Source organism: Vanessa atalanta, chromosome 7 (genome assembly GCF_905147765.1).
Source record: "Vanessa atalanta chromosome 7, ilVanAtal1.2, whole genome shotgun sequence".
In the NCBI taxonomy this organism is placed as follows: Eukaryota; Metazoa; Arthropoda; class Insecta; order Lepidoptera; family Nymphalidae; genus Vanessa; species Vanessa atalanta.
The window spans coordinates 4472708-4487063 of record NC_061877.1 but is presented as its reverse complement, the minus strand read 5'-3'; the positions used below and the strand labels follow the sequence as shown (position 1 = coordinate 4487063).

General features: G+C 30.7%; 1 protein-coding gene across 3 annotated transcripts in view; it reads left to right on the top strand.

Annotated features, from left to right (window-relative positions):
• The first annotated feature begins 365 nt into the window (after positions 1-365).
• LOC125065506 (protein tramtrack, beta isoform-like) overlaps positions 366-14356 on the top strand; it is a 52273-nt gene continuing 38282 nt past the window's right edge. For 2 of the 3 annotated variants that reach the window (XM_047673165.1, XM_047673167.1), the window contains exon 1: positions 509-613. The gene's annotated coding sequence lies outside the window, so the exon portion shown is untranslated. The other variant, XM_047673166.1, reaches the window with a different exon arrangement.

Genomic DNA, 14356 nt, shown 5'->3' with positions numbered 1-14356 from the left:
CGCCGTGCGTCTTGCCGAAATTATTCGGGGCTCGCTGCACAATCGATTTTTCCCACCCGATGCGGAAAATTCTTCGGGGCGGAGCGGGTGAAGCGCGACGGGAGGAGGGGGCGGAGGGGGCACAGCGGCAGGGGGGCAGGCGGAGTGCAGCGGGGCGGTGCAACGCGCGCCGCCGTCCCGGCCGTCGGGCAGACAGTAGGACGGCGACGCCACTGTGAGTCGGTGACCACGGCGCGAAGAGCGCGCTCGCCGCACCGTGACATGTAGCGCGGCCGTCGCGCCGCAGCCTCGCGACCACACCGCCGGTGGCGGCGCGCCGATGCGCCTGCCGTCCGGCCCGACGCCCGCGCCGCTACGCTTAACGAGCCCCTTCGATACTCTTAACGCCCGAACCTCGCTGGTGCCGCTTTCACTGTTACACCTGAAGCGAGCCCTTCGACCCGTCTGTATCGACGACCGTCGTCGGATGGAACCCGGAGTGCGCCGATTCGCATCAAGGTTAGACGAATATTTGAATGTGAGTGTTTGTGCGCCGCCCGCCGTCGATCCTGAGCGCCCTAGCGCAACCTCGCACTTCAGCCGTACGCGCACTCCGCACACCGTTATTTTATAGGTAGGTCCGAAACACGATCAGGAAAACTAGTGATTCACTCGATAAGCCTACGGCTTACATCATTGTTATCGAGTTCGCCATGAAATTTTCAACTATTGAAAACATAATCATGTTCCACTTGATTAACTCAACGCACAAGAACAAGTTTACTCCGAACACAACATACTTTTAAATTTATTTGTAATAAACTTCATAACAACTGGTACTTTTTTAAAAAAAATCATCTGTTAAATTCTAAATATTATTATTTGATAAATATGCATAAGAATCAGTTAACTTTATAAAATAATTATTTCGATTAAATCAACTAAATCTCGGTATAGTTTTAGTTTACAATATTTGCGTTTATTTTCTATTTGAAACGCACTAGGCCTTATAAATAACAATTAATGATAATTAAGGAAAATATATGTGGTTAGAATAAAGTGTGCTTCACGTGCCGTAAAGGACACGTAACGTCTCGACTACGTCGCTACCCTCCCGACTTACAATGAACGTTTGCAGACAGATGCGCTTCAATAAAGCCAATTCGCTACGTGTATGCGCCAAACTTATTTGCAACCGAAATAAATAATTATTCGATAGTTAAAGTGGTTATCTGAGCGACTCTATGCATTGCTAGACGTCGTGTGTGACTTTTACTTTAGTTGCATTTTAATTCACAAAATATCTGAATCATATCTGAAAATTATTGCGGGGATTTGTGTTAGTTTTAAGAGTTCATTTAAAGTAATATGTTTAATTAATACTTTATAACGTGAAATGTGCATAATTCAAGGCGTTTCTACAATTCAGGTAAATTATTTTTATAAACATTATTTTTTAATAATATTAAATAACTGTTCTTAGTGGTCTATGTTCATTTAAAGACGTTTGTAAAACTTTTAGGTACATATACCTAACGTAAAAATGAATCAAAATAAAATCAATAATGAGTTTCGGGTTTTACAATTTAAGCAGGCACATTAGACGTATATTAGGTATATGAATATCAAATCTGTTTTAGTACAACGCAAGGTACGATTTTTGATAATAGTTTTTTTTAATTTATAACTATAACCTAAGCTATCAATGATGTTTTTATTTATAGCCTAGTTGTATTTACAGCAGTTTATAGCTCATATTGCTAAGGCTACATGTCTTCATCGACTATAGAATAAGAGTTGACACCGCGTTAATAATGTCCACAGAGTTTAAATTAAAAAAAAAACGTAAATATATGTAAACAAGCGTTGTTTAAAATTAAGTGAATTAATACTTTAATTATTATTATTAATATAATATTAATAATTAAATACGGAACAGAGATATTGAAACTAAATTGAAACCTAATCCGCTACGCTCTGTCATAGTAGCTTGTAATATGCACTTTTCGTCTATAGAAGGAATATAGTTTTTATTTATTTTAAGAATCGACTTCCTTATTGCATGTATTATGCAATTAACTAATTATTTGTACTAATAATAATAATGTTGGTATTCGATAAAGGTGGTTATTTTTTGTCGTGTCTGTATCAACCGCCTGTAATTTAAAAATGCTCGGATGTTTTATTTCATTTTTAATTATTCTAAATTTAAAAATTACTTGATGTGCATCTAAATTCGAATTTACTCGTTTTTTTTATAAAGATAATAGAAATAAGATTCATTTATATTTTCATAGAATCGTCTTATAGAAAAAAAGTCTTGTGATGTACACATATAAAAGTTGTGTCTTGGTTTCTTTTGTGTAGAGTCTGTTTCTCTGCATTGATTTCAAAGCTAATATTGTTTTTTATGAAAAGGAACTAATAATTATTTTATAGCAGTAGGGTTATTTATGTAATAACACGTCATTATTATTTTATTCCTATGAGCAGTAATAAATATATTACAAAAAAAAACACTGTCAAGATAATATTGAAGTTAGTTTTAATAACTTTTTACTTTTTTACGGTGACATCTTAACGAATACGTCTGTAATCAAATATTTACTAATATTATAAACGCGAAAGTAATTCTGTCTGTTTGTCTCTTACGTTTTCAAGGCCAAACCATTAAATGGAATTTTATGAAATTCGGTATGAAGTTTGTGGCAAGTTTGGTGGCAAGTTTGAACCCCAAGGAAAGGCATAGGCTACTATTTTATGCGTAACACCTGAAGTTTAATTCCAAAAACGCAAGAGAAGCCGCGGACGACAATTAGTTATAGATAAATCAAAGATTAGTTTTGTATTGGCTTAGGCGAGTATTTACATTCTCCTTTATACGAAATATAGGTATCTATAGATGGGGTGGAGGGAGAAAGACGTCAGCGATGAATCATAATAAAGAATGTTATTCAATTATTGGTACATTAAAACTGCTTAGCGCGAGAAAGTGATTCAAATTCTAAAGACAATATAGCAAATATATTTCCATTATTGTATTCATGGTTTCGTGTGAATATAAAAAGTTTGTATATGATTAGTGTATTCAAATTAAGAATATCAATTGAATATAATGAATTCGAATAATTTTGATGGCTTTTGTTCAATAAAATACTAAATCTTAACTAATAATTCTCAACTAAGTATTTAATGAATAGCTAATTAATTCGCATAGTTAATATATAATTATTATTTTGAATATTTATAAGGCCTTTGTTTTTAAATTTCCCATATTTATTTTTGTATTAAAAAAAACACACGCATATCAGTCAAGTTAGTACACAAATTTATACAAATGTGTTTAGATTTATATCAAATTATATTTATCACGGTACATAACTTTATACTCAATACATTGGCAATATAGACGCAATGAATTGCTAATTCAATCGACTTAAAAAAAAATTGACGCTTAATTTTTTTTTAAGCTATATTCTATTGAGGTAGGTCTCCAAGTCATTTCATATATTTTTCTTTGATGTATAACAATAATAAACAGGAGTTATATCCTGTTATGCTATGTGTTGTATGTTTAAAATGGATTTGTTTTATTTCTCAATAATATAAGAATCGATTTCGATCGATTCAAAACAAAACAAACGACTGGTTTTTTTAATTATATATGTGGAAGAACAAAAGAGTTACCTGATGGTAAGTGTTCACCACTGGCCATAGACAATGGCGTTATAAGAAATATAAAACATTCCTTACATCGGCAATGTGCCACCAACCTTGGGAACTAAGATGTTATATCCGTTGTGCATGTAGTAACACTGGCTCACTCACCATTTAAACCGGAACACAATGATACTTAGTATTGCTGTTTGGCGGTAAAATATCGGATGAGTGGGTGGTGCCTATTCAAATGGGCTTGCACAAACCCATCAAGAGAATATTGAAATTTGATGTTATTTTTTTTAATTACTTATCCTCTTGATTAAACTCATATCCATATAATTATTGGCAGATTATTATTTTTGTGATTTTATAAGATACTTTAGTAAACATGAAGTTAATAATTTTTTAATTCGGTTTAATTATTATTTTTAATTTTTATTTATTACTTAATAAATCGACCACTCAACAGATCATTCTAAGCCCGACACATACAGGTGGTTTACCCGTATTTAATTTCGTGGTATTGTTGTGTTTAAGCTGAAAATAATATGTTTTTATTTTAGATATTCCGATATATTTTCTCTAGACCCGTTTGATATATTAATTTCGACCACAGATCCTATCTCTGTAAATATTTTGCCACGAAAGCGGACAGTGGTCAAATTTTTTTTTCTATAAATCCATTGTTATAACTTTACATATAAACCAGTAATGCCTGATTATTCTTTGTCATAATAAATAATAAAAATAATGTCATATATTTGCAAATAATAGCAAACACAAAGTTCCAAAAAACATATACGAAATAATAATTCACTGAGCACAGTTTAAAATTTAATTTTTTGTCGTAATAGTACTATATATAAATAGTACTTTTGTCATAAGTATTTGAATTTTTAATGTAGTTTTTTTAAACAATGCATTTTAAAAGATGCTTTAAGTAATTATGAGCTACGATAGATTTTATTTTATTTACCGAGGATATATTTTTATATAATTATGAACATGTGCAAATTAAATTCACAAAAAAGTGCAGTTGTTTTAAATTCATATATTTATTTAAATACTTAATAATCAAGTAAGTTGCCACAGATAATTGAGGTACATAACAGTATATACTCATCAAGACATGCTTAAAAAATTATGTTTTATTTGAATACGATTTTCTTTCTTATTCGTAGTCGTATATATAATAGCAAGTCAAGTCTGTTACTTAGTACCTTTGTAGCGCCTTCCACTTCGTTTGGTCCCCGGCTTTTCTAACGGTTATAAGTAGAAGGCTCGTGAGTGAACTGATATAGGCAGACCAGCGGCTTGAAGAACGGTCATAAGTGATTAAGCAGATGAAATGTCGATGCAACTGTGAATTTTCTGAAACTATACAGTCCGGAGTCTGGCGTTCGACTTTTCGGTTAAGTATTTATGGTATCACAAGGATTATTCTCATACTCCAGCCTTTTAAATATTACTTAGTAAGACTTTTTGTTTCGTCTGAGAGGGTACCATCCGCTTATCATATATTCTACTGCCAAACAGCGATGCTTAGTTCTGTTGCTTAAAGTACAGTTACAAGGGACATACAACTTCAGTCCTCAAGGTTGGTGGTGCATTGGTGGTGGTATGATACATGAAAGGATTGTTGATATTTCTAATACTGGGAATGTCTAATGAACAGTTTCAAATAAATTAAAAAAATAACAAATAAACTCAAGATAATATAATTTCCAACAATTTTTTTGTATCTATAAAATTATTATAAATAATTCTTTTAAATATAAAATTAAAAAAGAAAATATTTAGTAACGTTATTACAAAAAGTTCGCTAGACGGCTACAATTTAAGATTAGTGGTTTAAGTTTAAATGCAATTTTGCATTCATTGTGTAGAATATTAAGGAAATAGACATACAAAAAGTTAAATAGTCACTTTAAAATAAAGACAGACGTACTATAAAAAATATTAATTAAATATTCATTTTTAAAACGACGTATAGACCTTCAACTTCAAGTATTTACCTATATCTATGACCATATATAGTGTAATTTTATTACAGTATAGTATTTGTGTAGTTAGAGAGATACAAATATATTTTAATGGGAAAAAGAGAACTTACGAGTGAAATTAATAATGTTTATAATATAAATAGATTTAAAGTAGAACAATCCGTTGTCAAATCAATAGTATATCTTTGAAAGTCGGATTAGGAATTATTTTTGTATGCAAATTTAATTTAATTCCCATCAATAACCATCTATTATTATGGTATTCGCGGCAAAGTTAAATTGATTCGTTCCACTTTCGTTATTTTATTTTTTTTAATTATTCATGTTTTAAACAATGTTTAATTAATAATAAAACCTTTCGTAAATTTAGCATTATATATTCCTAATTTAAATTTAAATTAAAAAATAAGATTGCATGATAGCTAATATGACGTTAAAGGTACGTTTTAGTGAAATGTCATTATTGAGACGTAGATTTCATCTTAGATTGATATGAAACCCGGATTGTAGGATTAATTACTATAACTTACATTTGAATACATATTAAGTACACAAAATACTTACAAAAGACACGAAATTAAAATTCTGTAAAGGACTATAAATTTACATAAAAAACACATCATAAATATAATATTAATATTAGCCGTTAATCAATTTATAAATCATCATTCACTTGCCTTTTACGTTTGTTTCATTCATCATTCATTCATATCTATTCTTAGTCATATTCTCTTGCATATGTCATCCGTTTGTCTATCTTTTTAGTCTTTGTTTATGGTATGTTAATGAATATAAGGTAAAATAAATAGGTATAATTAATATAGAATAAATAAAAAAACATTATTACGTTAAAGAGTTTGTTTGGTCGTTTGATTAAATGCTCTAATCTTAGAATCTAATTAACGTTAGACAAAAACGTTTATAGAAAGAAGGTTATAGATTCGCGCTGTGATCCAGTATGGTGAAGTAGTAAAGGTTGCAGAGGGTAAAACTGCGAGAAGCAGCTAGTTTTATAAACAAAATGATAAATGACGATAATTGTGGATGTTCAAAGGGTTGCAGCTGTAATACTAAATATTCTTTCTTGAGTCGTTATATTCTTTTTTTTATTAAATACAGGAAGGCAGTCTGGCAAATAAGTCACCTGCTTATAAGTGGACACTACGTAGATATTGCCAGTGTAAATAATATTAATCATTGCATACAACATCGATACACTTAAATTCCATGTTTTATCCCAATAGCCCCATGCGTAACTGGTTTACCTGTAAAAATATTATACGTTAATGTTATTTTGAACGGAATATATTAGCACTATAAACGGTTAATCATGTCTCTTACTGCAAAATGACGTGTTACGATTGATCTTGAACGTACGTACTGTGTTATTTTTAGGAAGAAGAAATATTTTGTAAGTGGATTATTGTGTTTTAAATGATGAGTATTGTGTTAGATACAGTTTGATATGTAGGAATTCTAATGTAGTCAGAGAGAAAATTACCAGTACTCATTTTTTTCAGACGATTTTCATCGCACATTCTAAGTGATAAATAATAATATACAAGAATAAATAATAATTTCAGTAGTTTCTTATTAAAAAAACCATATATTTTTTTATGTTATAACTAGTTAATTTCTCCATGAGATCCCGTTGTATGTTTTTTTAAATATTATGTCTTTAATACTTTAGTACGTTTAGTATTTCTTTCACGGGTTCTTCTCTTCAGACAGACTTTCAGACCCCCTTTAACATACTCATCTAGTATACTATCTCGTCATTCTACACAAATAAAAAATAAACTGTTATATAAATGCAATATAAAGTTAAATAAATTATGCAATTGATATTAAGTTTATAAACTCGTGATGGTATGTAGAATGTTTTGACAGGTGATTCTAGACGCATTACCCGCCATTAACTGCCTCGGTCTAGTAATATAGCTAGCTCATACAAATTTAATCCAGGGTCTTGTCAGTAAAACTATTAAATTTGATCTGTTAACAAATATATACAGACAAAATAGCTCCAATAGCAGTACGTTTTGCTCCTGGTCATCTTTTATTTTGTTTGTTAACGAGTTATATCGGTTTCAATACAAATATTTTGAAAATAAGACTAAATAAAGTCAAACGTGCTAGTCTAGACTAGTAGATGAGAAGACTTTTTTTACGTTTGTGTAACGGTAAAATGTACGAAAGCAATATACATAAAACTTATATCAAAAAATACAGCACGTTATGGAGAAATTATTATATAGTATTATGAGATTATATAATATTAGGAGAAATTATTATACAAATAGCTGCGCTTCAAAGTTTTAAATTTTAAATTGGGACTATTGAGGTGACAAGCGTGACTTTCATCTTCGCGTTTTTTAAAATAATGATTCTGGTCGAATTTCGACTACCGGGCGAATACTTGGGAGCATAATTAATTATTTTTTATTAAGTTACCGTATGCTTTTCGTTAAAGGATCGACGCCTGTTGAACTAGTTCGAGCATTCAGAACGAATGATCATTACCATCACCGTCACATTAGAGGCTAGAGTTTTTTAATCAAGAAACAAGAAGATTTCATGTTACTTCTTGTCACTTTTGACACAAAGTCTATACAAACTCGTTTCAATTAATAACACTTTTGAATTTTTCACCACTTGGCTACCGAGTCATGTAGATACAGGTTAAATATTATATAATGCTTTTAAGTAAGTTATCTTAAGATAAATTGAATGAGAACGGAACTATTTGAGAATTATTAATAAAAATACGATCGGCACTTGTAACATCATCGTTCTATTGTATGTAGCTTTTATATTATTGTATGTCGTCAAGTCATATGGCAAACTTTCACGTACTTATTAATAGTGTAATAATCAATAGTTTAGCGAAAGGAGGAAAACTATTTTAAATGATGTCGTTACGTGTCTTGTGATCTTCAATAATGAATTTGTAAGCAATTTTAGAGGTCTTGAAATGTAATTGTATTTTAAAATGAGTTGTTTTTTCAGGGAAATAATTTTGATAATTATGTACTTATGATAAGTAATGCGTTATATATGTTTATAGCAAACGCACTGTTGTCATGTGGTTTTATTAATGCTAATATTATTAACAGCATAGATAATGTTCCCAACAATAGCTTTTCGATATCAATTTAAATTAATAATTTAATTAGGTACATTTGTACTATCTATACAAACATTATAAATGAGAAAGAACTCCTGTCTGTGACATCTTCACGCTTAAACCACTGAAGAGATTTTGATAAAATTTGTTAGGGTAATAGTTTGAGTCCCGGCGAAAGAGAGGCTACTTTTTTTTTATTTATTCCCTGAGGGAGTAAAATGGTGTGTAACGATGTATGAGATATAGGTGAAGCTTTATAAATTTCGCGCGGGTAAAGACGCAGCATCAGCTTGTTTTGTAATAAATGAAAAAAAAAAACATTCAAATTGCATATGTCGGATTAAAATCAAATAAAAACTTTTTAGACGATATTTTTATACAAGTATTTGACATTGTCGCTTAATGAAGGTCAACTATTTTTATTTATATATCTATTCATATACCTAAACATAATATGTTTATATCCAAAATAACGTGTCTGTCTGTTACGGATTATTATAGTAAATAACCCAGTACGTAGTAAAAAATATACTTCTCTAGTTGAACTTACATATTGCGTCAACGTAAAATAATTCAAAATTTTGTAATTTGACATTTTAAACAGTCGAGATAATCGCAGGAATTAGACAACATTCCGTTTAAAATACACAGCATAAATTAAAAAAAAAATGCTATCAATACGTATACGAAAGATAAGAACATTATTATAATATATAAAAATACGCCGATTAAAATATTTCGTTCTGACCTACCTCACATCATAATCAGCTGTCGAAGGAACTTCGTGATATGTGATCGGACTAAGAATAACGATGTTACGTAAAGTGATTTTACGTATTTTATAAAACATTTAATTCATTTAATATTTGGTTGAAAACGTAAACATGACTGATATATATGTATATATATCATAAGAAGAATTTAGTTATTTTTTATTTACACATATTTAATGAAATAATAAGTCGATAGTGTGTACTTTTTTTGATCTTTAAGAATAGTAACGCTCTAAATTATCTGATTACACGTCACGTCACGTCAATGTATGTAATTTTAAAGCAGATGAAACTGCTGACATTTGACCACAGACATAATTCAACTTTTAACCCAAATAACGAAAGATAAACGGCACAACGAAAATTTAAAGAGTTCAATTCATAGTATATGTTATTAAAATATACTATACAATAATAACTTATTCCATTGACTGCCTCGTTGCAGCTCCTGAGGTCCTGGGTTAAACAGATAGAGTCGATAAAAAGGTATTGAATTTTACTATCGAAGAATCTCAATAACAACCCGGAGTCTAAAACTTGAAAAGTGACTAAAGGAGTGTAAACACTCCTTTGCCTCGAAAAGCACGTACGGTCGAAGGACTACGTCTGAACTCTTTCCGGTCGATTCGGATTAGCCTTCCCATCGGATTATGAGAGTGTCCCTGAGCTACACTAAAATTATCCTGCGTAGTTGGCTGGTTTCGCTTGAGATTGGGCAACGTAGCCGAAATCGGTTAGGACAAAATCATTATCATCATTCCATAGAATAATAACAGCACACGGACCTGCTAAAATTTCATAATTATGCAAATTTTAAAACGAAAAAAATACCACATTTGATTATGTTACGGGTAATTAAGGATTTATATTAAATAGAACGATCTTATCGATTAATATCCTTTAAAGATCAATGCAATTTCTGTTCGATTGATAAGATATTTTAATTTTTTTTTTATTTCTGTAATTATATTATTATGCCACGATAAACATTTTAAAATATTCTATCAATCCTCGTTATTTGATAAAAAAAGGTTATATGGATTGTCTTTTTTTTTCCTCTAAAAAAAAATGTTTTGGCTTCCTAGAAGACTTGCATGTATAATAATAGTAATGCATACAAACATATAAAATGATTTAAAATTTGTTATTATTGATACATGAAATACAATTTACTTAAATTTTACGATATAAAATGCACTAGCATCGCACTAACTCTAAAGTACTCATCGCAGCCATAACTTTGCAAATTTAAGTATAATTTCTGATAATAATATGAAATATGAGGGAAGATGCCACTGTCAATAGCTAGAGTGAATATAATCTTAAAATAGATAAGAAATTATTGATAAAATGTTTCGCTGTGTTCAAGGTTATCAGGTGTAATAAATTGCCTATCAGATAACATTTCAGCAAACGAGAATTGGATGCATTTTTTACTAAACACATCCTGTCTTTAAAGGTCGCTATTTTTTAAACATCATAAAACTGCAAAATCGTGTTTTTAAATTATATATATATAGATATATAATTTTATTTAAAAAAAAAAAACATATTATGACTTTTTTGGTATTATCAATCATACATGGTATTTTAAATTACTGCATGTTAACGTTTTTAAGGATCCGTGCATGCATTTAAATGAAATAAGTAATTGATTTACAAATTCATAAATGCAATCAGAACTAACTTTTAATTTTACGAAGTAAAAATTGTTTGCACGTATATGCACGTATATAGTATTACTTACGTTTATTTGGTAGTAGGGCTTCATGCAAGCCTGTCTGGCTAGAAACCTCGCACTCATCAGATATTCTACCGTCAAATTTACTCAGTATTGGTGTGGTGTGTAAGGGTGGTGGGGTATTGGTGATCTAAGGTATGGTTATTATATCTTACAGTGCCAATGCACATTTGCCAATCCTATTTCCTATCACATAAAAAAGGTATGAAGTTAACTTAAAAAATAACAAATCCCGGGTCAGATCAATAAAAAGTTGTGTAAAAGGTTAGTGTACTATGAAATTCTCAAAATTTGACAATGTTCACTTGCTTGCACGTAGTATTGCAAAGCTAGTAACGATGTTTGTCCTGAGCTTGAACTCTTTCAGTCGTGTCGGATTGCCATCTAATCGCATTATGAGGAAATTGAGAATGCACCTGTGTACATACACGTTTAATTAATAATATCACCTACGCTTTTAGCTAGTCTTTTAGAATGTCCACCATTTAAAAGTGAAGTTGGAATGAATGATGTATGCGGACCTAAGAGGGAATCGAACCAATAAGCCACTTCCCGTCGACCAAGAATCATTAAATTTGACGGGAAACAATATCTTATAACACAGGTATAGTAAAAAATCCGAAACCGGTAAATCTTTCAGTATTGTGTGGTGCTACGGAACTTTCAGTGCTCAAGTCCGACTCGAACTTGCCCGGTTTTTTTTAGAGTTATAATAATGACTAAAGTGTATTGTTTTGTATTTAACTACTTTGTAATATGTCTTAAAATTCTTAATTATACAAGCTAATTTTAGCCGCGTTATCTCGGTGCACCTGAGATTATACAATCTATGTAGTACGAATTTCGATATGGGTTAATTTAAATACTTTCAGTATTCTGTGGTTGGTATATTAACTTTTAAAACCTCTTTTATCTATTTTTAATTTTACACAAATAAAAAAAAACAATTGTTGATCATATGGAAAATATTCAAAAATCGAACGTTATATTTTTATCGAAGCTGTTATTAAAAATGGCATAACACTATTTAACCTCAGGGCCTTTTCACATTTTTTTAGATTCTTTAACGATTTTCACGACATACACGACTGTAGATCTGTTCTCCAAGACGCGCGCCTTTGTGTTAAATTATAAGCGTGCATTAGTATGAGTGACGCTCGTGCTTAAAAAACGTCTATGTGTGCGTGAGATGACTAATGTAAGCCAAAATATATACAAAATAGATAATATAACAAATATGCACGCCGATAGTAATTTACCGTGGAGGCGCGCGCCTTCGTGAGTTAACAGATCTACACAAAATCGGTACTAAAAACTGTTCAAAAGTTCGGTCAACTTTTTAGGTACAATCACCACGACGCGATTTTTTTTTTTTATTTGATAAATAATAGCGTGGCCATTATTCGATATGATAATATAAAATAAATAATCAACTCAAAAAAGTTTAACAAGTACCTAATTTTTTATAATATATATTTAATAGAGTTCCAATAAATACACAACGGCTATCATCCTATTAACATCATTATAACTGTTTGATGAAATATATTTTAACAAATACAAAAAAAATTATAAATATATTAAACAATAGTTAATAATTTGTTGCATAATTATAGCTTAACTATACATATGTAGGTAGCGCTTAGTTTTATTACAAGTATTAGCGCAAAAAAATTCGTACAGAAGGCTAGCCTGCGTAATTGGCCTTCGTTACAATGACTATCGAATTCATTAGTATGCGCATAAAAATACTGCAAATGTTTGTAATATTAAATACATCTGGAATTAGCATTAGACATTGTTTTTTTTTTTTAATAAAATTTAATATAATTATTTTTTTATTTATGAAAATTTTAAATGTTCGTTCGTTTCGGTTGTTATCATTAAGATATGATAATGATCATTATGTTTCGGTATATCATTTATCTCGAACAGAAAAAAAGCTATGAAATAAACATAATGAAATATACTTTAAATACACTCTATAAAAAATAAGAATAAATAAAATTATTTAAGTTTCAGATTTATCAAAAGTAATTTAATTTGATAGTTCATAGATATGCTACAGTATATTTTAATTAAAGAGCCGAGACGGCCCAGTGGTTAGAACGCGTGCATCTTAACCGATGATTTCGGGTTCAAACCCAGGCAGGCACTACTGAATTTTCATGTGCTTAATTTTTGTTTATAATTCATCTCGTGCTCGGCGGTGAAGGAAAACATCGTGAGGAAACCTGCATGTGTCTAATTTCAACGAAATTCTGCCACATGGATATTCCGCCAATCCGCATTTGAGCAGCGTGGTGGAATATGCTCCAAACCTTCTCGTCAAAGGGAGAGGAGGCCTTTAGCCCAGCAGTGGGAAAATTTACAGCCTGCTAATGTATCGTTGGTCTGTGATTAGTTCAAAATGTTGCACATCCCAGTAGCCAGTGTAAAGTTAAGTGTCTGAGCTTTTAACTGCTTCCTTGGTCTAATTTTATTAGCTGGCCGGTAGCTTAAAAAAATAATTACAAAATTTTGATTTAATCTCGAGTTGGACCAAAGAACTGTTATCAGGGACATCTATTAAAATCTTGAATACTATCAGTACCTTATCAGTAGTTGGTCTTCTACCAAATTTCTTTTCAATCAGAAAACTAAATAAAAAAATATATCTATTTGTTTTTTATTTGAACCTTACTTAAAGTTCTTAGTAATTATTTCGAAAATTCGTTTATTTAATTGTATAAAATTCTTTAGAACACCGGAAAATGTTTTGAAGATGATTTAAATTAAGGATATCATTAATCAAACCGTTGACGTATTTTTAATGTAGAATAGGATTTGAGCTCTAAAATTTTATTAATAATTATATTATTTTTTAAATAATTACTTACCTACTTCCTGTGGCTTCACCTATTAGAATTAGCATGACCTTGTTTATTGAATAGATTCACTATAGTTATTTTTTATACCGTAGCTTGTTTAATTTTGTTTCCTATTGCGTATAACATGGTGCCAAAGCCGCTGCGTAAACCTCATTTTTAAAATTCATAATTCGAATTTGGAGTTATTTTATAATTAATTATAA